This window comes from Hyperolius riggenbachi, chromosome 1 (genome assembly GCF_040937935.1).
Source record: "Hyperolius riggenbachi isolate aHypRig1 chromosome 1, aHypRig1.pri, whole genome shotgun sequence".
NCBI classification, from domain to species: Eukaryota; Metazoa; Chordata; class Amphibia; order Anura; family Hyperoliidae; genus Hyperolius; species Hyperolius riggenbachi.
The window spans coordinates 307,283,262-307,306,810 of NC_090646.1; the positions used below are offsets into that span (position 1 = coordinate 307,283,262).

The 23,549-nt window shown below is 43.9% G+C and overlaps 1 protein-coding gene across 4 annotated transcripts in view; it reads right to left on the minus strand.

Moving 5' to 3' along the window:
- The window catches only part of SH3GL1 (SH3 domain containing GRB2 like 1, endophilin A2), a 594,767-nt gene that overhangs the window by 570,239 nt on the left and 979 nt on the right, over positions 1–23,549 (minus strand). The window lies entirely within an intron of this gene.

Consider the following 23,549-nt stretch of genomic DNA (forward strand, 5'->3'; position numbering starts at 1 on the left):
TAAGTTTAGACCTAACGGCCTTAAATACCTCAGGGTCCTGATCTCCCATGATCTAGGTGACCTATATAAGCTTAATTATGCTCCTATGTTTAAGAAATTACACAGGTTGTGCGATGATTGGCAGCACTTCCGCATCTCCTTACAAGGTCGCATTTATGCAATCAAAATGACGTTACTACCCAAAATCCTGTACCTCTTCAGAGCTCTTCCTATCAGAATTATTAAGGGGGATGTGGACGCGCTACAGTCTAGAATAACCAATTTGGTAAGAACGTAGACCTCGTATCAAATATGCTAACTTGGCCCGCCACAGACTTCAGGGGGGTCTTGGTGCCCCCAATATTTATTATTATTTGGCTGCAAGACTGTTTCAGCTCTTCCAGTGGTCCTCTCCTAGAGGCTCAGTGAGATGGGTAGATAGGAAGCAAGAGCTTGTCTCCCCCTTCCCAATTAAGTCCCTCCTCTGGACCCCCAGACCCTGCCTGGGCTCAAATTTCACCTTCGCTCCAATTATTGACTCCCTATTAATCAAAAAGATGTTGAACAAGGCTCTAGCCCCACAAGGTGCCCCTTCAGCCCTGGAGTCTTTATTCTATAATGAAGACTTTTCCCCTGGAGTCTGTGGCCTGGCGGATATGGAGGTCTAGAGGGGTTCACACGACTAGTGATCTGGCACCTGATGGCGCGCTATTGGCCTCAAGTTAAAAAAAAATTTGCCCTGCCAGATTCTACAGATCACTCACTTTATCCGATCTCGCCTTGCATCTGGCCTGAAATTATCACGTTCAACACTTGAGTCAATGTTCAACTCTTCACCTTTACCACAGGGCCTCATTTCCGCCATATATTATGAGATTTGGTATTCCAAATATACTTCCCCCTCAACGGCAATGATAAAGTGGCAAGAGAGACTAAATACTTCTGAAGAGACAGATCATTGGGAGGTAATATTTAATGCGATGGCCAGCTCCTCTAAGCATACCATCACTAAAGAAAGGAGCTATAAAATTCTATATGATTGGTTTTGTACTCCGATGCAAATGGCCAAATGGGGCTTAACACCCTCTTCTCTTTGTTATAGAGGGTGCCAAGCAAATGCTGATCAAACCCATTGCTGGTGGGCCTGCCCTTACGTGGCTAGGTTCTGGGACTCTTGTTTTCAAATTGCCTCAGAAGTCCTGGGCTTAGATATCCCACCTGACCCCTGGTCTGCCCTCTTTCATAAACCCCTCCCCCAGCTTAGCAAAGCTCAAAATAAGCTCCTCGGCCAAATCTGCAACGCTGCCAAAGCCCTTTTAGTTAAAACTTGGAAATCACCTCCCCCCTCTAGGCCGGAATTAATAAATAGGGTCCAGTCGACATACATTTTGGAAAAAAATCACCTCCACCATCAGAGAAACAACCCCACTTTTTGATAAAATATGGGACCCCTGGGGCATTTGGTTCTCCTCCCAACCCTGAAATCGACTGATTCTGCAGTTGCTCTTCCCACTATCTCCCCCATACCCCTGCCTTCTCCTGGCTCCTAATTACGGCCATGGCATTAGCACACTTGCTGGCACAATTGGAACCTGATATAGAGACACACAGTTTCCCCTTCCCCCTACCTCCTATATATGTTTGTTTATGTTTAGATTCTCTCCTCCCCTCCCCCCCCCCCCCCCCCTCTAGAACGCTTTGCTTTTTGTGAGTAATGCCTGGACAGCCCTCAAAAGGTATAGGTCTTGTTATATTCTTGTGATATTAATAGCACCTATTGTTATAATCTAGGCAATATTGGCACCTTGTATTTGCGGTTTATTGCAATGTTTTCTGTCTTGCATGATAAAATTTCAATAAAAAAAACAAAGTTGAAAAAAAAAAAACCAACAAAGCCCTGTGGGGCTAATAAGGAGGTCACCAGCATGACCTGAGCCTGATCCGATCTTCTGAATTACTTGGCCTATCAGGTTTAGTGGTGGAAATGCTAGCCCGTTTCTAAAGCAGTATTGTCACCATAAAAATCTAATTTCCACTGCAACTTGTCTGAGTGTATTAAAGCGGACCCAAACCAAACTTTATTTTTAATTAAAAACATTTTGTTGCACCACTGACACATACAAAGATAAATAAACACTCCTTCAAGCCTATGAGCATTTCAGTGCATGCTTTTCACCCTTCTCTTTTCTTAAAGGGGAACTTCAGCCTAAACAAACATACTGTTATTAAATTACATTAGTTCTGTTAATTAGAATAGATAATACAATCTCTTACCCACCCTGTTTTAAAAGAACAAGCAAATGCTTGTGATTTATGGGGGCTGCCATCTTTTTGGTTGAAAGGAGGTGACAGGGAGCATGAGAAAGTTCCAACTGTCCTGTGTCCTGATAACCCCTCCTAGCTGCACACAATAGGCTTCAAATGTCAAATTCAAAATGTAAAAAATAAATAAATAAATAGCACCAAACCAGCAGAACGAGATCAGAAATCCCATCATGCTTCATAAGGTGAAAACTGCCCGGGCAGTTTTCTTCTGTGCAGCTAAAAATGAGGCTTGTATAAGAGAAACCACATGTTAGCTTACCTGCTAACGGTATTTTTAGTCACTCCAGGACAGGTACACTTTGAGAGACTTGGCTCCTCCCAGAAACAGGAAACATCCCAGAGCCTCCCTATAAATTAAAAAATGGAACCGGAGGTCAGGCAGTATAATGACAAGTAACAGGAACAAACCTAACCTTATGTTTATACATACTATATAAAAACACAACCATTCCATTTACAAATTCGAAATATACAGATATTAATAAACTCATATGTATATTATATATATTATTACCCCATTGGAAGGGTGGGTACCCCTACCTGTCCTGGAGTGACTAAAAATACCGTTAGCAGGTAAGCTAACATGTGGTTTTTCCAGTACACTCCAGGACAGGTACACTTTGAGATGATAAAGAAGAAAATACGTTTACACACCTTAGGGCGGGTTTACTGCCTCCAGGACAGTTCTCCCAAAGCTTTGATCCTTTGCAGATAGTCGGTCAAGCTTGTAATGTTTCATAAAGGTGTTGAGACTCTTCCACGTTGCAGCTTTACAGATGTCCAAAGGCGATATTCCCTGCCTATAGGCCCATGTCTTAGCAGCTGCCCTTGTAGAGTGAGCTTTCAAGTCTAAAGGTGGGTCTCTCCCTGCGGCTCTATAAGCTTCTCTTATACAATCTTTGATCCATCTGGCTATCGTTGTGGCTGAAGCTTTAGCTCCTTTATGTTTACCTGAAAAGTTTACAAACAAAGATTCCGTCTTCCTAAACTCTTTCACTTCGTCCAGGTATGCTAATAGGTTTTCTTTAACGTCCAGTCTATGCCATCTTACTTCCTCCTCCGTTTTAGGGTTTGTATAGAATGATGGTAGTATAATCTCCTGTGTTCTATGGTAAATATCACTTACTTTAGGAAGAAATTCCTGACTTGTTCTTAACACTACCCTATCATCATAAAAAGAACAAAACGGCTGTCTGCAAGATAACGCTTGTAGCTCGCTAACCCTTCTCGCAGAGGTAATGGCTACCAGAAATACTGTCTAACGTAGAAATACGTAAGGAATCTTTCTCTGTAAAAAAAAAAAATCAGATGAAAGAGACTGTAAAACAAAAAGGTAAATCCCATCTGGGAAAATGTTTAACCAAAATTGGTTTACTCCTTTCAATTGCCTTAATAAACCGTATAACGAGCGGATCCGTCGCTAACTTTTTATCAAAAAAACCGATAGGGCTGAAATTTGGACTTTTATCGTGCTCAAAGCCAGCCCCTTATCCACGCCTTCCTGTAAAAAATTCTAGAATGGAAGCGATTTCAGTGGATTTGAAGTTAGATGTTTGTAACCATAAATTATATGTTTTCCAGTATTTCTGATAAATTAATCTAGTATTACGTTTTCTGCTGTTTAGCAGTGTTGTAATCACTCTTGAAGACAGCCCTTTGGTTCTGAGGACTGCTTCCTCAGTAGCCATGCTGTTAGTTTCCACGTAGTTGCTTGCTGGATAGGCTGTCCCTGACAGAGAATCATATCCTTCGCTACTGGCAGTCTCCATGGAAGATCCACCGAGAGAGCCAGCAGCAAGGGGTACCATGACCTCCTGGGCCAATCCGGAGCAATTAACATCATTGTCCCGGTTGACCTTAATTTTTGTAACACTAGGGCCATCAGATTCAGAGGTGGGAATGCATACATCAATGGCTTGTTCCAGTCTTGCGACAGAGCATCTATTCCTAATGGATAGTCCATCACATTCAGAGAGAAGAAAAGACTGCATTTCTTGTTCCTCCTGTTCGCAAATAAATCTACGTGAGGATGACCCCATCTGCTCACCAACTGATCGAAAATTCTGTCGTTTAGACTCCACTCCGTATTGGAGATTTGTTGTCTGCTTAACTGGTCGGCTAGAACATTCAATGTCCCCTTCAAAGTTCTTTTCTGCGATTTCCAGAATTTCTAACGCCAACTGCAACAGTCTTTTTGACTTTGTTCCCCCTTGACGGTTGATGTAGGCCACCACCGTGGAATTGTCCGTTCGTATTTGAACGTGAGCGGTCTGTAACATATGCATCATGCTGATGATTGCCATCTTTACTGCATACAACTCTTTGAAATTGGAAGAACTTTTGGCCATCGACTGATCCCAAATGCCCTGTGTCTGAAACGAGTCCACATTTGCTCCCCAACCGACTGCACTTGCATCTGTGGTCAGAATTTTTTGTATCGGAAATCTCCATAATTTCCCTATCTCTAGGTTGCTCACTGTCAACCACCATTGAAGATCTATTTTTACTTCGTCCTCTACTTTTATTAACTGGTCTAACGAATTTGGATCTTTGTTCCAGTTGTCTAACAGCCAGGCCTGCAAAATTCTGACGTGCATCATTGCCCACTGCACTGCCAGGGCAGATGACGTCAGAAGGCCCAGCAACCGCATGATCTGTCTCAAGGATATCACCTGAAGCGTCATGAATTGATTTATCTCGTTTACAATCTTTAGGATCTTTTCCTTTGGCAAATATAACTTTTGGTGTATCGAATTTATGATAAATCCGAGAAACTGGATTTCCTGAGTGGGCTGTAGCTGTGATTTTTCTTCGCTGACTAACCAGCCGGCTAAATGAAGTTCCTGCAACACTGTTTCCCTGTGTCCTATCAAATTTTGTCTTGATTTTGCAATAATTAATAGGTCGTCTAGATAGAGGACTATTAGTACCCCCTTTTTGTGCAGTGCTGCGACTACTTCTGCCATGACCTTTGTAAAGATCCTTGGAGCAGAAGTAATCCCAAACGGGAGGCAACGGAACTGTAGATGTTGTATTCCGCTTCCCGTTTGGACCGCGAACCTCAGAAACTTTTGAGATTCCAGTTGTATCGGAATGTGCCAGTACGCATCTTTTAAATCTATGCTGAGCATAAATCCTCCCGGAATTAAAAGATTCCTGATCGAGTGAATTGATTCCATACGAAACTTTTCGTATTTTATGAAAGGATTGATCGGTTTTAAATTCAGAATCAATCTGAATTTTCCCGACGGTTTTGGAACCAGAAAGATTTTTGAATAAAAACCTTTCCTCCTTTGATCCACTGGCACTACCGATACAACCTTCCTCTCCAACATATCCTGTATTATCGAGTGTATGGCTTCCTGATGGACCGAGGATATCAAATTCTTGGTTATCACAAATCTTGATGGTGGGATCTTTTGGAATACTATATGATAACCGTCTTTTATCGTATTGATAATAAATGGGCTGTCTGACATTTCTCTCCAATGTGTTAGGAAGTAGCCCAACCTTCCTCCCACCGGAATTATGTCACTGTTTAAATTGGGTTGCAGGATTCCTAACTGTCGAGTCCTGCCTCTTCTGACCTTTCGAAAAAGGCCAGTCTCTTTTTTTGGTTTTAAAGTTTTTACAATTTTGTGGGTCTTTACGAAAAGGACGCTTCCCTTGAAACTGATTTTTTTCTGGGAAACGACTTTTTCCTGTCAGCAGTACGTTCTAGAATTTGCTCTAGCTCCGGCCCAAACAGGGTATCCCCCACTACCGGCATTGATACCACCGTATTCTTTGATGACATACTACCTTGCCAGGTTTTTAGCCATAGATGACGTCTAGCCACACTGAGAATACCCGCAGCTCTGGCCGTAATTCTTACTGACTCTGATATTGCGTCGGTAATGTAAGATACTGCTTTGTCCATTACCGTCATAGAGTTCAGCAATTGATCTTTAGGAGTATCAGCAACTATATTCTCCCGCAACTGGGACATCCACAGACCCAGCACTCTGATAACACAGGTAATTGCCGTTGCTGGCCTAAAATTCGTACAAATCGCAGGCCACAACTTTTTAAGCGCAAATTCAATCTTTTTGTCAGATTGGTCTTTTAAGTGACCCAAGTCCTCAAAAGCCAATTCGCCATCTCTGTCCACCTGTGAGAAAGCTGCATCTAGTTTAGGCGATTTATCCCAATTTTTACAATCGTCCTCGCCAAAGGGAAACCGTCTCTTAAACCCTCTAGACATAAAAAGCTTCCTATCAGGATTATTCCACTGACTGCTAATCATATTTTTTGTGGATTGATGTATTGGAAATACTAAATCCTCCATCGACTCCATTCCCTCATATAGCTTATCATGAACGGATAATTCAGTGGGTTTTGACTTTTTAATTTGCAATTCCTCATATATTGCTTCCAATAACATCTCTGTCTCTGATGCTGGGAATTTAAATCGAGATGGCTTCTCCTGACTATTTCCATCCTGTGAAATATCAGACTCCGCCGAAGAATCGTAACCACTTAATGGTTCATTTTCTTCATCTGATTCCACCACACGATTAGACTTTCTAGATGCCTTTTTATGTATGTGTTCCACCCCTGATTGTTCTTGCACTTGTGCCTGACCCTGTGGCTGTGCTTGTGCCTGGGACTGTATTAGAGACTGTAACTGCACCTGAGGTTGTGCTTGTGTTTGAGTCATAGGCAGTGTTTGTATCTGAACCTGCTGGGGCCCTTCAGGCTGTTGAGATGCTGCCGGCACCGATAATGAAGCTTTAAAGTCTTTTAAAGTATCCTTCAATTCTTTCCTAAAAGAGTTTATTAATTCTTTAGTAGAACCTCCATCTTCTTTTACTGCTTTAGATAAACAATGCTGGCATAGAAATTTCTTCCAGTTAGTATCTAATGTTTTGCTACATGCAGGGCACTGCTTATGACTGGGCCTAGGCCCTGTATCGCCTGGGTTAGTCTGAAATACAAAGAAACAAACCCATATGAGATTAAATGCATGACATCCCATAACCAACAGTAAAGAAACTCCTGTTTATATACTGTTATCCACCAGATAAGTCAAAGTATTGCTGGCAAACAATTTACAGGATATCAAATATGCATAAGAACATAATGCCCATAGTGCATGAACAGCATATTTCCAAGTTTACATCAAAGCCCATGCTGAAACTGTTACAAACAATTGCACTTCACCGTAGTCAGATGCATAGGGGAGGACCATACACCGCTCCCCGCCGCCAGCCCCGCATCCCAGCACCCTACCGCTCTCACCTTCGGCGGCTCCTGTGTCTCCTCCATTGCCACGAGGAGATTGTGGTGCTGGGACGCTAACAGGCCGCTCCTCTTCAGTCAGCGCGCATGCGGTGACGTCATCTGCCCCGGAAACTGACTCCGGGACCCGGAAGTGCTCCACATGCGGCCTCTGCCCGCACAATCCGGCGTCCACCGCCCCGCTGAAAGCCTCTTGCCACACTGCGTCCTCGGAGCGGCCCTCCCGCAAGCTCTCTCTCTTTCCAGGAAAAACCAGAGTCTGCTGCAGGGACCTGGGTAAGCCGAATGGGTAGTTTTGATAACCCAGCCTCCCAGAAAAAAAATGCTGCGTGCACCACTCGCCCCTAGCCCCCCAGGCTCTCCGGGACAGCTGTACACTTAGAGAGGCATGTTCCTGGAACAGGAAACATCCTATACTGCCTGACCTCCGGTTCCATTTTTTAATTTATAGGGAGGCTCTGGGATGTTTCCTGTTTCTGGGAGGAGCCAAGTCTCTCAAAGTGTACCTGTCCTGGAGTGACTAAAAATACCGTTAGCAGGTAAGCTAACATGTGGTTTCTCTTATACAAGCCTCATTTTTAGCTGCACAGAAGAAAACTGCCCGGGCAGTTTTCACCTTATGAAGCATGATGGGATTTCTGATCTCGTTCTGCTGGTTTGGTGCTATTTATTTATTTATTTTTTACATTTTGAATTTGACATTTGAAGCCTATTGTGTGCAGCTAGGAGGGGTTATCAGGACACAGGACAGTTGGAACTTTCTCATGCTCCCTGTCACCTCCTTTCAACCAAAAAGATGGCAGCCCCCATAAATCACAAGCATTTGCTTGTTCTTTTAAAACAGGGTGGGTAAGAGATTGTATTATCTATTCTAATTAACAGAACTAATGTAATTTAATAACAGTATGTTTGTTTAGGCTGAAGTTCCCCTTTAAGAAAAGAGAAGGGTGAAAAGCATGCACTGAAATGCTCATAGGCTTGAAGGAGTGTTTATTTATCTTTGTATGTGTCAGTGGTGCAACAAAATGTTTTTAATTAAAAATAAAAAGTTTGGTTTGGGTCCACATGCGCTTACGTTTTTGCCTGCGTTTTTCAGAAGTCAGTATCCCAGAAGACTCTGCAATCTCCTGATTCCTGTTGAAATGTAAACTAGAAAAAAAACAAAGTATTCTTTAGCCAATCAGCAATTACAAGAAAAACGCAAACGCACAAAAAACGCAGGCAAAAGCGCATGCGTTTTTAAAACTACATGCACTTTAAAAACGCATGCGCTTGCGATTTTGCTTGCGTTTTTCAGTGTGTACAGGCCCTTAAAGAAACACCAGGCCTTTTCAGTGCTGCTGAGTCGATTTTTAGTCTGGAGGTTTACTTTAAGGTTATACAGGTGGCAGCAATTAGCAATTCCTCCTTTTCCGGACACCACCTACTCCAGTCTGCCAGATTCTGTCCGGGCAATATGAAAGGAAGGAAGGGAGGGAGGGAGAGGTTCCTCCAATAAATGTAAAATATTTTATATTTGTCATCATGCAGCTAAAAAAAAAGGCTGCCATAATTTAGAAAATAGATTTCTGAAAACTTGTATTTTTAATTTGGGTCCACTTTAAGTGATAAAGATGCTTATCCTTCATTCAAAACTTGCAACATTTTCTGCTGTTATGATTTGGAGTTATCACATACTTAAGGAGCACTGGCCCTTTACTAGTCAGTGCCAAACAGTTGCATGCTGGGGGTTCTTTTTATCTATAATATATTCCTCCTCTTCCCTGCCTAGCTTCTTATCTGAAACACCTCTGCTCACTTGTGTTTACAAGCAAGGCTGAGGTGACTCAGTGATTGGAGAGAAAAAAAAAAACACACACACACACACACACACACACACACACACACACACACACAGTGCAGTTCTTAGTATACACCTCAGTAGGAGTGTGAAGACTATGGGAGGAGGGCAGCTAATGAATACACAATGAGGAAGAGAAGAGGGGGGAAAACCAAGAGTCAGGGAGGATATGATGTCAACATTAGCTTGGCAAAATGGCCACTGCCTAGAATAGGATTTTGTGCTTTTCCTTTATAAAATTCACAGGAATCATTACATGGAGTGTGGAGTTTGTGCGTGGGGGTGTGTTTCGCATGGGTGTCGCTTGTTCTTTAAACCCCCAATCCTTCAGAACTCGTCCACATCCGCATCCGAATGGCCCGTCGAATCCAGTGATAAGAACCGAGGAAGCTGCAGGGTTTTTTTGAGTCGCAGAGAGGTCTACTGACGGATAGCACCATCTGTTGCAAGCTCCATCTACACCATACAATTTTTTGCCCAATTCAATCCGACATGTCCAATCAGGATTAGATTCAATTTGCCATTGTTTTGCAATAGCAAATTGAATCCAAATACCGATCGGACATGTCGAATTGAATCAGACGAAAAAAAAAAAAAAAAAGAAAAAAAAAAAAAATTGTATGGTGTAGATGGGGCTTTAGATGGACTGCCTTTAGAGACCTCACTGTCTTTTCTGCCCAGGCAAAGATTACCTGAGATAATGCTATCAGGAAGTGGACAGCTTGTTCCCACTTTATAATTTACGTAAGCTATTGCTGTGCAATTGTCTGACATGATCAATTCAGTAGGTCTAGGCCTACAAGATCTTTGAACTCCCTCAGAGCATACCAGATGGCTAGAACCTCCTTGTGGTTTGAGGAAAAGGAACTTTCCAGGGGAGACCAGAAACTAGATGGGACCTGAAGTGAGCTCCCCAACATTGTCCGCTAGCATCGTAGTGATGACTACCTGATGCCTCATTAACTAAGGGACCCCTTTTTCTAAATGCTCTTTCTATAACCACCACTGAAGGGAGTCTACCACTTGTTCTGACACCCAAAACTGATTGTCCAGGTAGTTTTGAAGACCACCCCACTGTAACAGCATACTAAAGGTGGGTACACACATCAGAAATCTTTGGAAAATGAAAGATCACAGACCAATTTTACCCCCTTCCATGTAGTACATGAGCATACTCTACACAGTCTATTCTATTGAGCTGAACTCCCATTCAGATAAAAATCTTTGCAAGATGTGGTACACAAAGATGCTGTACACATTCAACAGATCAGTTCCTGCAAAAGCCATCAGTTCCTGCAAAAGGCATTCATAGTCTATATCTGCAGATCTCATACACACCTTGTTTAACGGACAATCTGCAGATCAGATCCACCAGGATGAATCTTCAGATCTGCAGATAATTGCCTGATCTGCAGATGAATGTCCGTTAAACAAGGGGTGTATGAGATTTGCAGATATCAGACTATGAATGCATTTTGCAGGAAAAGATTTTGCAGATACTGATCTGTTGAATGTGTACAGCATCTTTGTGTACCACATCTTGCAAAGATTTTTATCTGATGAAGAGTCCAGCTCAATAGAATAGACTGTAGAAATGCTCTCATACTACATGGAAGGGGGTAAAATTGGCCTGTGATCTTTCATTTTCCAAAGACCTTTATCTGATGTGTGTACCCACCTTTAGCTGCAAAATCCTGTATCTTGCCTGAGCCTATTTGACTGCGGGAATGCAAGAGGACAGCTTTAACAATAACGATATTGCTTCCCTCATAGTCACTTTTCTTGCTGACAGAAAATGCTCAAATCTGTACAGAGAGTCTGGTTTGTCTTGAGTTAGGAATAAAAGTCTGAACCCTCGAGTCCAGCACTATTCCCAGGACAGCTTAGACACAGCTACATCCAGTGTGTGTGTTGTGTGATCATTTTTATTGAAGGTTTTTGTAAAGAGGTATAAACAGCTTACAACAAAAAACTGCAGTTGCAGGCAATACATTAACAGCAACTTTGATACATTAAACATACTTCAAGCTAACTCAGTCATATAATAATACGTACAACATAGTAACATTTATTACCAACCATTGTTTTCATATTATTTGGTAGAAGGCCAGAGAAAAAGTCCCAGGATTGAGAATGTTAATTCCAACTAGGAAGTCTACCATCCGTCTCTAACCCAAGCAGGGTCGAATGGAAACAAACCTAGACCAACTTGTTCAGTACCCATGCACATGAGACCAGTCCTCCAGCAAGGACAGGTATGCTTTTTAACTAACGAGAACTTTGTTCCCATTGAGTTGGGTACTTACTACCATAGATAGCCCGTAAAAAAGAAAGAAAAAAAACCAATGTTAGTTACCTGGTAACATCCTTTTTAGTAACCTCCAGGACAGGTCCACCACGAGAACGACAGGCTCCTCCCAGGAACAGGAAACGTCCAAATAGAGTACTCTATAAATCTTTGTCCAACCCCTCGATCCTCAGTTAATTCCAAGTACTGTTCACCTAAAACAAAGGGGTTTTAATATTCATACAGCATATACACACATACACACATACACACACACACACATACACACACACACACATCTAAAAAAATTCTTTAAAACGGGTGGGTTACGGACCTGTCCTGGAGGTTACTAAAAAGGATGTTACCAGGTAACTAAGAAAAACAAAAGTTTGCTTTCCTAAAACAGAAAGAATTTGCGATAATTCAGGTTGGAGTGAGCTCGAGATGTCTCCCAGGCACCACTGCTGAATATATGCAAATTAACCATTGTACCCTTAGAAGCTAAACACACCTCCAGAACCGCTGGAATGCAATCATGTGTCAGCTTGTTAATATGTACAGAGCCATAATAATCCAACATGCATACAGACTGTTTCGGATTGTTTGATCCTCATCAGTGCATGGCATGGATTAATTTGGCTCTATGGAGTAGGGCTTGTAAATCCGAGAGGCACAGACTAACCAGCAAGCTCATGGTGACCCAGAACTCATTGGGGTGTGTAAGGGACTACAATGGTCCTAATGGACCAGGTAACTAACATTGGTTTTTTCCTTTAACCTCCAGGACAGGTCCACCACGAGAAGATGAGCAAGAATCTTACCAATTTAGGGTGGGCTGACTGCCTGCAGAACTTTCCTTCCAAATGATTGCTGTATTGCAGACATCAGGTCTATTCTGTAGTGTCTAGAGAAGGTGCTTAGACTTGACCACGTAGCTGCTCTGCAGATTTCTTCTGGCGTAGCACCCGCTCTGTAAGCCCATGAGGTGGCAGCTGCTCTAGCTGAATGGGCTCTAACTGTATCTAATATAGTATTTCCTGTAATCCTATAGGCCTCTTCTATACATAACTTTATCCATTTAGCTATGGACCTCTGACATTTTAGCACCTCTTGTAGCACCAGAAGTGTTAATTAACAAGGCTCTAGAGTTCCTAAACTCCGCTACCCTCTCTAAATAGCTTATAAGACATCTTCTTACATCTAACCCCGGCTCTTCTTCAAATGACGGTAAAATAATCTCTTGGGATCTATGAAAATTTGTAGTAACCTTAGGCAGAAATTCATCACAAGTCTTCAGTATTACTTCATCTTTTAGTATTATACAAAAAGGCTCGTCGCAACATAGGGCTTCTAGTTCGCTGACCCGTCTAGCCGATGTAATAGCTATGAGAAAAACTATCTTCATTGTAAGAAGTCTAAAGGGAATATCTGATATGGGTTCAAAGGGTTCTTCCTTCAGTACCTTCAAAACTAAGGATAAATCCCAACTGGGAACCCTTCTATTCAACATAGGCTTTTTTCTTTCCACTGATTTGAAAAATTGGATGATAAGGGGGTCCCTTGCTAACCTTATATCCAAAAAGGTAGATATTGCTGCTACCTGTACCTTTAAAGTACTTAATGAAAGATTCTTCTCTACACCATCCTGTAGAAACTCTAAAATGGTTGGTACTAATTCACCCTTGAACCCTGACTCTTCCTGCCACATATTAAAGGTCTTCCAATACTTAAGGTATATCTTCCTTGTGACTTTTTTCCTACAATCTAACAAAGTACTGATAACCCTCTCTGAAACTCCTTTTCTCCTTAGAGGGGACCTCTCAGAAGCCAGGCTGACAGATTTAGATTTGGTATAAAGCTTCCAGCTTTTCTTGACCCCTGAGCTAGTACTTCTTTGTCCGGAATTCTCACTGGACCTTCCAGCCTCATCTTTAGTAGTAGTGGATACCGGCTTCTTCCTGGCCAATCCGGGACCACCATAATTATGACTGTCTTGGTCTTTGATAACTTTTGTAAGACTCGTGGAATTAGTTGTATTGGTGGAAACGCATAACCCCTGTTGAATCTCCAGTTTTGACTTAACGCATCCACCGCTTCTGCCCCCTCGTTTGGATTTAGGGAGTAGAATCTTCTGCACTTTGTGTTTTCCCTGGTTGCAAACATATCTACCCGTGGCCGACCCCACTGCTTGGTCAATCTTCTGAACATCTTGTTTGATATTTCCATCTCCGTATTTGACACTCTGTGTCTGCTCAGAAAATCTGCTACCGTGTTTAATGATCCTTTCAGATGTACTGCTGACAATGATAGAAAGTTCTCCTCCGCTATTGTCAATATGTCCATGGCCAGGTCCATCAGCTTCCTTGATCTTGTACCCCCCTGCCGATTCAAATATGCCACTGCTGTGGTGTTGTCTGTTCTGACCTGAACATGATGACCTTTCAGTATCTGTACACTGCTGTAATGCCTTTTGTATTGCTGATAACTCCCTGTAATTGGATGACTGTATTCTTATCCGTCTTGGCCATAGACCCTGTAACATCCTTCCTTCTAGATGTGCTCCCCAACCTATAAGACTTGCATCCGTCGTGATAATCTTTCCTGTTGGTATGATCCACATCCTGCCTTCGGTGAGTATCTTCTCCGATAACCACCACTCCAAGGACCTCAGCACAGCTACTGGGCATATCACCTGTTTTTCCAAATCGTCTTGTGTCTTGTTCCAAACTTCGATCATCCAATTTTGTAGGTGTCTCGTATGCATCATTGCCCACTGTATGGCTGGAGCTGTTGATGTTAGGAAACCCAATACTTTCATCACTTGTCTTATTGTCATTTCCGGATTTGCTATGCACTCCTGTATCATTACTCTTAACTTTTCTATTTTTCCGTTTGGTAAGTACATTCTTTCTGTCTCTGAATCTATTATGACTCCGAGAAACTGAATCCTTGACGTTGGTTGAAGGACCGACTTGTCCCAATTTACTATCCACCCAAGGATCTGCAATTGCTCTAGCACTCTCCTTGTGTTTTCCTTTGACCTTTGGTATGACTCTGCCACTACCAATAGGTCGTCTAGGTACGGGATTATCAGAATCCCTTCCATATGAAAAAAACTTTATCACCTCCGCCATTACCTTTGAGAATATCCTCGGAGCCGATGATATCCCGAAAAAGTAGGACTTTGAACTGAAAATATTGAATCTTCCCCTTTTCTTTTATTGCAAATCTGAGGAACTTTTGAGACGATTCCCTTATTGGAATGTGCCAATAAGCATCCCTCAAGTCGATGTTCGTCATTATGCAATTTGGGGTTAACAAGTTTCGCACAGAGAATATCGATTCCATCCTGAATCTTTGATAAGAAACGAAAGGGTTTAGGGACTTTAGGTTTAGGATCAATCTGAACTTCCCCGTCGGCTTTTTTACCAAAAACACCGTCGAATAAAATCCCTGAGTGTTCGAGAGTTGTTTTTCTGGAACTGGAACGATCACATTCTCGTCTAACATTGATTTTATGATACTTTTCAAAGCTAGCTTTTTCTCCTTGTCTTTTGGAAGGGAAGTGGTAATAAATCTCTTTGGAGGAAGGGACTGAAATAGAATCTTGTACCCCTGGCTTATCAGATTGAGGATGAAATCGCTTTTGGATATTTTCGTCCATTGGGAAAAGAATCCCGACAGACGACCCCCAACTTTTTCTCTGGCGTCACTTCTTTTCTTTACCATCTTGGTTTCGAAAAAGAAAACTCCTTTTCGTTCCCTCTCTGTTAATGGCCCAAGGTCTTCTCCTCTGCTGAGGCTTTTCCTTGTTCTCCTGCCTATTTCGTCTAAAGAATCTCTTGTTCTGTATAAACTTTTTCTTTTTTGGAAATCCCTTCTTTCTATCAGAGGTTCTCTCTAATATCTGGTCTAACTGCTCTCCGAACAATAACTCTCCATTGAAGGAGATATTGCATACTCTGGCTTTTGAGGCCTGACTGCCTTCCCAGTTCTTTATCCACAAATTCCTCCTTGCTGTGTTAATTAAGGCCGAGGTTCTTGCGTTTACTCTGATATTCTCGGCTGCTGCGTCAGTTATATAGTCTGTGGCCTTGGAGACCACTTCTAATGATTCTAGAATCTCTTCCTAAGGCCTAGTGCACACCAGAGCGTTTCGGCTGCGGTTTGCGATCCGCTTGCGGGTGCGGATCCGCTAGGGTAATGTATTTCAATGGGCTGGTGCACACCAGAGCGGGAGGCGTTTTGCAGAAACGCATACTCCCGGGCTGCTGCAGATTTTGGATTGCGGAGGCGTTTCTGCCTCAATGTTAAGTATAGGAAAAACGCAAACCGCTCTGAAAAACGGCACTTCAGAGCGGTTTGCCAGGCGTTTTTTGTTACAGTAGCTGTTCAGTAACAGCTTTACTGTAACAATACATGAAATCTACTACACCAAAAACGCTTCACAAAACCGCAAAACGCTAGCTGAAACGCTACAGAAAAAGAAGAAAAAGCGTTTCAAAATCTGCTAGCATTTTGCGGATCTGCTAGCGGTTTTTGGTGTGCACCAGGCCTTAGAGGCTCCTTTTTCAACTTTTTCCTCTACCTTTTTAACCCATAGGGATAGCACCCTCGCTACACATGTTGTGGCAGCCGCTGGTCTAAAGTTTGCCCCTGCTGCTGTCCAGGCTTTCTTGAGAGCAAATTCTACTTTCTTATCTTGCGGATCCTTTAAATAGCCCAGATCCTCAAAGGCTAATTCGTTGTCTTTATTAACCTGTGAGAATGCTGCATCCAGCTTGGGACATCTATCCCAAGTCTTGACATCCTCTTCTGTAAACGGAAACCTTTTCATAAATCCCAGTGTTCTCCCCAGGATCAATCACCCGGGCGGAGCGCCCGGGTAAGATAAGTTACCGCCCGGCTGATGAAATCGCCGCTAGCCGCACTCTTCACTGACAAGTGCCCGGCTGTCAGGATGTGCTTCTTCCCCTCTGCACACGAGATCTCATGCTTCCCGGTGAGATCCTGCACTGATTGGCTCAGCGCATGGTAAGATGTGTGACCATTGCGCTAGCTGCCGACTATCACTGCAGAGGCTCATGACTGTCTGTAAGTGTAAGCTGTGCAGGGATGTGCTGGGCAGAGACTAGAAGCAGGCAGAGCGCAATCATTCACCGGCTGAACATGTTAATTTATGTGCACGAAGTTCAGTGCATAAAGCGGACGGAGCAGTGCGACGGTCTGTGATTCATGGGGAGAAACACGTGCTGGAGTCATAGGGGAGCTGACAGCAGGACGGACCAGTGTGGTGGACTGTGATTTATAGCAGGAGGATCCTGGGCAGGTCACAGTGAGAGATGGAATGCTGTCTGGAGTCAGCCGCAATGTAAACTGCAGATATAACTGAGAGCCAGTGACCTGTGGAAGCACATTGCTCTCTTGTTCTATATGTGTGCTTGTGACGGGGAAAGTCCTGTGTCTCCAGATTGAAATCCTTCATAAATTAATCTCTCCTGGACTCTGATGGGTCTGTTCTGCCTATGCAAGGTGGGTGGGTGTCATAAATGACTCTCTCCTGGACTCTGATGGGTCTGTTTGTTCTGCCTATGCAAGCCGTGTGGGTGGGTGGGTGTGTATGTATATTTTACTTTCCATTCTCCCACTCCCATAGTCTGATTCCCTTGTCCACCAGCACCTCCCCATCGGCATCACACAGTGCGAGCCACCCCCCACCCATATAACCCAAAGAGAGATGGTTCCCTGTCCATTAGCAGCAGCCAGTCATGTACCCTCAATCCACTAGCAACACAGTGTGAGGCATCTAGTATGAACACCCAGGGCCGGCCCGCTCATGAGGCGGGGTGATACTTTTGCCTCAGGCGGCAAATTTCCAGGGGCGGCACCCGCCCGTCCGTGGGTGCGGGGAGCCGGCCGCCGAGCTGGAGGGGTAGCTGGCAGGACAGGGGTATTGGGCCTAGCGGCGGGGAGGGGGGGGGGTCGGACCCCCCCCCTCCCTCGCCTGGGTCCCCCGTCCTCCGCTCCCCTCCAGCCTTGAATAGAAGCAGCCGCTATTTGTAAGAGGCACGGGCGGGGAGGACTCACCTCTTCCTCGTTCCAGCGTGCGCTTCACTGACGTCACTTCCTGCAACGCTGCAGGAAGTGACGTCAGTGGAGCGCACGCTGGGAAGAGGTGAGTCCTCCCCGCCCGTGCGTCTTACAAATAGCGGCTGCTTCTGTTTAAGGCTGGAGGGGAGCGCAGTTCGGGGGACCCAGGCAAGGGAGGGGAGGGGTACGACCCCCTCCCCGCCGCTAGGCCCAATACCCCCGTCCTGCCAGCTACCCCTCCAGCTCGGCAGCCCCCCAGGGGGGGGTGGCGTCGGAAATTTTTTTTGCCTCAGGCGGCAAAAAGTCTAGGGCCGGCCCTGTGAACACCTCACCCACATCAGCTGCACCAAGGGTGAGATCTCCCTCCCCACCTGATAGCTATCAGTGGTATTATCTCCACATCCAGTAGCACTCGGCGCACTCTTCTCCCACACCTAGTATTACCCAGGGTGATCGAAGTACCCCACCTGACACTTTTTGTGATCACACACACACACACACACACACACACACTTGTCCCCCGTCCCCTCCCCCCCAGCGTGACCCTCCTTCTCCACTCAATGTGACCTTACTTCCCCACCCGGCTACTTTTTCATGCCACCCGGCTGGAAAAAAATTCTGGGGAGAACACTGAATCCCTTTGACATAAACAACTTTCTGTCAGGGTACTTCCATTGGCTTAATATAGTATTCTTTGTAGACCTGTGTATAGGGAAAGTTAATGATTCCTTTGGCTCCATCCCCTGATACAATCTATCATGCATAGAAATTTCTTCAGACTTCATGGATTCAATATTTAAAGTTTTATTAATAGCCAATATCAACTGTTCCGTCTCATCGGCCGGAAACCTAAACCTAGAAACCTTCTTAACCTCAGTCTGGCTGTCCTTCTTCTTCCCCTTCCATATCCTCGTCCTCGGAGGAAGATACCATATTTCTCTTTGTACTTTTATTCTTATGTTTTACCGGCTGAGACTCTGTATCTGGTGTCTCTGTGGCTGGTGTGGTCGCACTTGTACCCGGAATTACTGTTTCTCCTGCTGGGGGGATAGCAGAGGCAAACACCTCTTTTAAAGATTTAATAGTGTCTGCCATCTCCTTCTTTACAGCTGACATTAATTCTTCCTTCAAACCCCCTGACTGTTCTTGTATTAGCTTTACTAAACAAGTTTGGCAAAACTGTTTATTATAATTATGGGCCATTTTTGCATCACAGAGCGGGCACCGCCTCCTTGGCTTTGTCGGCTCAGTAGGTTCCGGGCCCTTTCCTGGTTCCTGCTTAGCGTCCATCCCGCTCCGTTCAGCACACGAACTGGCAAACCATGCGGGCTTCCGGCGTCTCTTCACCCACGCGACCGGAAGTGACGCCACGTAAGGGCGGAAATACGTCACGCGTATGCCGCTAGTGAGGGCAATCAGCTGCCTGCCCTCTGGAGGCCCGCATGACTTCCACGTCACTTCCGGCGCGCCATTAGCCTCCGCTCAAGGGGAATCATGGATGCCGCGCGTGTCCTCCGGATCCGCCGCAACTCGGGCAGCCAGGACAGCCATGGGAGAAGGTAAACTACCCTTTCTCCCCTCCGGACCACCACACCTCTCCAGGCAGGTCCACCTTTGCCGCCAACCGGGTCCCAAACACACCTGGTCTGACGGACCGGCGAGCGACCAGAGCACTCCTTGTTTCCCTGGAACAGGAAACGTCAACTGAGGATCGAGGGGTTGGACAAAGATTTATAGAGTACTCTATTTGGACGTTTCCTGTTCCTGGGAGGAGCCTGTCGTTCTCGTGGTGGACCTGTCCTGGAGGTTAAAGGAAAAAAAAGGCTTTTAATACTATAGCCTTCAATAAAGTTTTGGTAGAGGGCTATTGTATCTGCAACTAAGCATAGTTGTTTGCATTTGAGAAAGGTACCTTTAAGAGAGGTAGAGAGATTAAGTACCAATTTAGGCATTTTAGACAATGTTCTGCCTAAAGGTGGCCATACACTTATAGATTTGCAGCAGATTCGACCATCAGATAGATTTCTGCCAGATACCTGTCAAGTCGAATCTGACAGGAATGTATCTGATGTGTGTCAAAAACTAGGAAAAGATTTCCAATAGATTTCATTCTGAAATCTATTGGAAATCAATCTAAATGCCTTATTGGACCATTAGATCCAATGCAACTATATGGGCCAACGATCTGCTGCCAGCAAAATTGATACGATAGAATCGATTTCTGATCGATCAATTCCATAGAATCAATCGCTGAAATTGACCAGTGTATGGTCCCCTTTAGTCTCATCAACAGGGAACCTTTTTTGTTAGATGTTACAAAAAAGTTTTTTTTTTTTTTTTTTTTTTAAATCAAGCTCCTTCCATTCCTGAGAAAAACAAAGTTTGCTTTCCTAAAACAGAAAGAATTTGCGATAATTCAGGTTGGAGTAAGCTTGAGATGTCTCCCAGGCACCACTGCTGAATATATGCAAATTAACCATTGTACCCTTAGAAGCTAAACACACCTCCAGAACCGCTGGAATGCAATGATGTGTCAGCTTGTTAATATGTACAGAGCCATAACAATCCAACATGCATACAGACTGTTTCGGATTGTTTGATCCTAATCAGTGCATGGCATGGATTAATTTGGCTCTATGGAGTAGGGCTTGTAAATCCGAGAGGCACAGACTAACCAGCAAGCTCATGGTGACCCAGAACTCATTGGGGTGTGTAAGGGACTTCCATTCCTGAGCAACGAGCTCCATCATAGTCACGTATAGGAAAGGAAGGTCCTACCGGCTCAAGCAATTCCTCAAATAATTCATCCTCTACAGACGAGGATTTAGAAGCAACAGCTGACATGGAAAAAGATAATATAAAAAAAAAAAAAAGAAGGGCAAACAACAGCATTCCTGCAGGGCCAACTTATGGCCTCCTCGCACAGAGAGACCACACCTGGAACCACCACTTAGACTTTACCCGGACAGCGGTAACCAAGCCTTCCCAAACTTACCCTCAGCTCCCTTGATTGAGCTGGACCTTACTGCCTCCTATCCCGACAGGGACAGGAAAAGCATGGTCTGCATGGTGTGACTTGCTTTAAAAGCCTAACTGCATTTCGTGTCTCTTTCAGGTGGGAGGAGTAATCTCCATTCCCCCCCCCCCCCATCATGTGGAACTAATGGATATTTAAGAATAGCCTAGCCCCAGAGTTGTTTAGGCCGTTCAAGAGCATCCTCCAGGGTAAGGAAGAGTTCCCACTAAAGCATCTCCAAGATATGGCAGGGGTGGCTAAATATAGGCCTGTCACGCTTAACTTTTATATTAAGTGGTTTTGTAAAACACTGGCAGATAAGACTTAAGGGAACCTAAACTGAGAAGGATGTGTATTTTTCCTTTTAAAATAATACCAGTTGCCTGACTCTCCTGCTGATCCTGTGTCTCTATTACTTTCAGCCACAGCCTCTGAACAAGCATGCAGATCAGGTGCTCTGACTGAAGTCAGACTGGATTAGGTTCATGCTTGTTTCAGGTATGTGATTCAACCACTGATCAGTCAGAGATCAGCAGGACTGCCAGGCAACTGGTATTGTTTGAAAGGAAACATCCATATACCTCTCAGTTTAGGTTCCCTTTAATGGTCTCCTCCCTTGCGCTATTCCCCCAAACCAGACTACATTAAGGCTCAAAAAGTGAGACCATTGACAATGTAAGGAAAAAAAAAAAAACCCACACTAGCTGAAGGTTATGTGGAACCATCTGGGCTTTCACTGCTTCTTTTTCTGGATGCAGAGAAGGCTTTCAACAGGCCTGTAGATAAACCTTAAAAAGCTGGAGATGAATGTACAGCCTATAGAGTAGATACCTATGCATGCAAATAGCTCAATGTAATAAATTTTCAATGACTGGCCAGTCAAGCAATGGAGAACCCCCAAATTAGATCCTTATAGTGCTAATACAAAAAGGCATTAAAAATAGTGTTCAAGCAGGTGCAGGCATATGATAGAAGATAACAATCCCATCTGTAAATGAGAACCCTTAACAATGTCAGGGATCAAATCCAAGTTCCAGAGCACATTGGAGTTATAGGTCCCACTTCCATATACAATAGAATCCCTTTAAAGTAAACTCCAAGAGACCAGGAAAACTAAATTAGAATTTTACGATATCAGAATTGGTCATACATTGTATATTTCTACAGACACATTTCCTGGGACCTGATGACTGAGTTTACTCTGTTCTGCTGGGCATACACAGCTAGATTGTTCTTACCAATCGAGCCGCTGATGGCTCGATTGATAATATCCAACCTGTCCGATCACCGCGCCGGATCGATTCTGCGCTTGATCCGAGCGGGAATCGAACCGCTCGCGCGGACGAGCCGACATCGAGCCACCGGCTCGATTCCTGGCGCATAAACGCACCGTGTATGCCCAGCATCAATAGCTCCTTGTTCACAAAGCAAATGTGATTCTAGGGAGATAACAGTCTTCCAAGGCAAGAGACCCCTTATGCAGTCCTCCACGATGTCAACTGGACATCAAAACACCATTCTCAGCATCCTTGTAAAGTTTGTAGTAACTATCAGTGTCCACCAAGCGTATAGCAACTTCTGGAGTATGGCAAGTATCAGAATCAGAATTTATTTCGCCAAGTACAACGGTGAATTGTACCCGGAATTGGTTTTGGCGCATACAGGGTCGTTGGTGAAAACAGAAAATAGCATGGCACATACGTGGACGTGGGACAAGCATACATAGGGCAACATTACAGTTTGTGCGTACATTTAAGCAGAGCGTCGTATACAATTAAGCATAGGTACATACGTATAAACAAAAGCAAAATCAAAGCAAAAACAGAGCATTACAGCATACACGTACAGTAACATAATACAAACAGAGCATTACAGCATACACGTACAATTTACGTAATACACACATAGCATAGCAAGACATACACTGATAGCGGGACAGAAAAAGAGTGGGACTGGAGGAGCAGCCTGAGAGCTGATATGAGCGCTGCCATTTTCGGCACTGGACGCTACACAGCGACGCGCTCCCAACTAGACAGGTGCTCCGATTGTCCGCGTGAGGCACTGTCCTAAAACATCAAGTTGACTGTATTTAGATGCATGCCCATGTTTCCCCAAAAATAAGACAGTACCATTAATTTTTGCTCCAAAACACGTGCTAGAGTTTATTTTTAGGGGATGTCTTATTTTAGGAGACACACAAGCCACATTTTGGGAGGGCACATTAGCCCCTCTACTGTGGCAGTCAGCTGGCACAGCCAAGGGATCAAATTACCACAAGTGATTAGTCACAAATGAGGGGGAATTAAGCAAAACTTTCTAAATACATACAAAGTGCATGTCTCTCTTATTTCCTTCTGTCCTGTGCATGAGTTCAGGTCCACTTTCAAACAACAGCAGATCTTTGAACTGCTAAATAGGAACAGCAGCAGATATTCAACCTGCCAAATAATACTACAGACAAGAATATCATTCATACAGGCATTACTTCTATTTCTTAACCGCTTCCAAATGAATTAGAACGTGAACTAAAGCACAAGTTAAATTACTAATTATCACAGATCATGACTGACCAATTACCAAACTATATCCCTGAGCCTTCACTATTAACTCACCTATTCCAAATAACATTCATTAGTTATTACAGTATCTCTACAACCTCCTTGTCGAACGTCTGAGCGGTTTTCCACACAAGCAGAACACGTAAGCAATTCGTCCAGTTCCTCCCTCTCTCC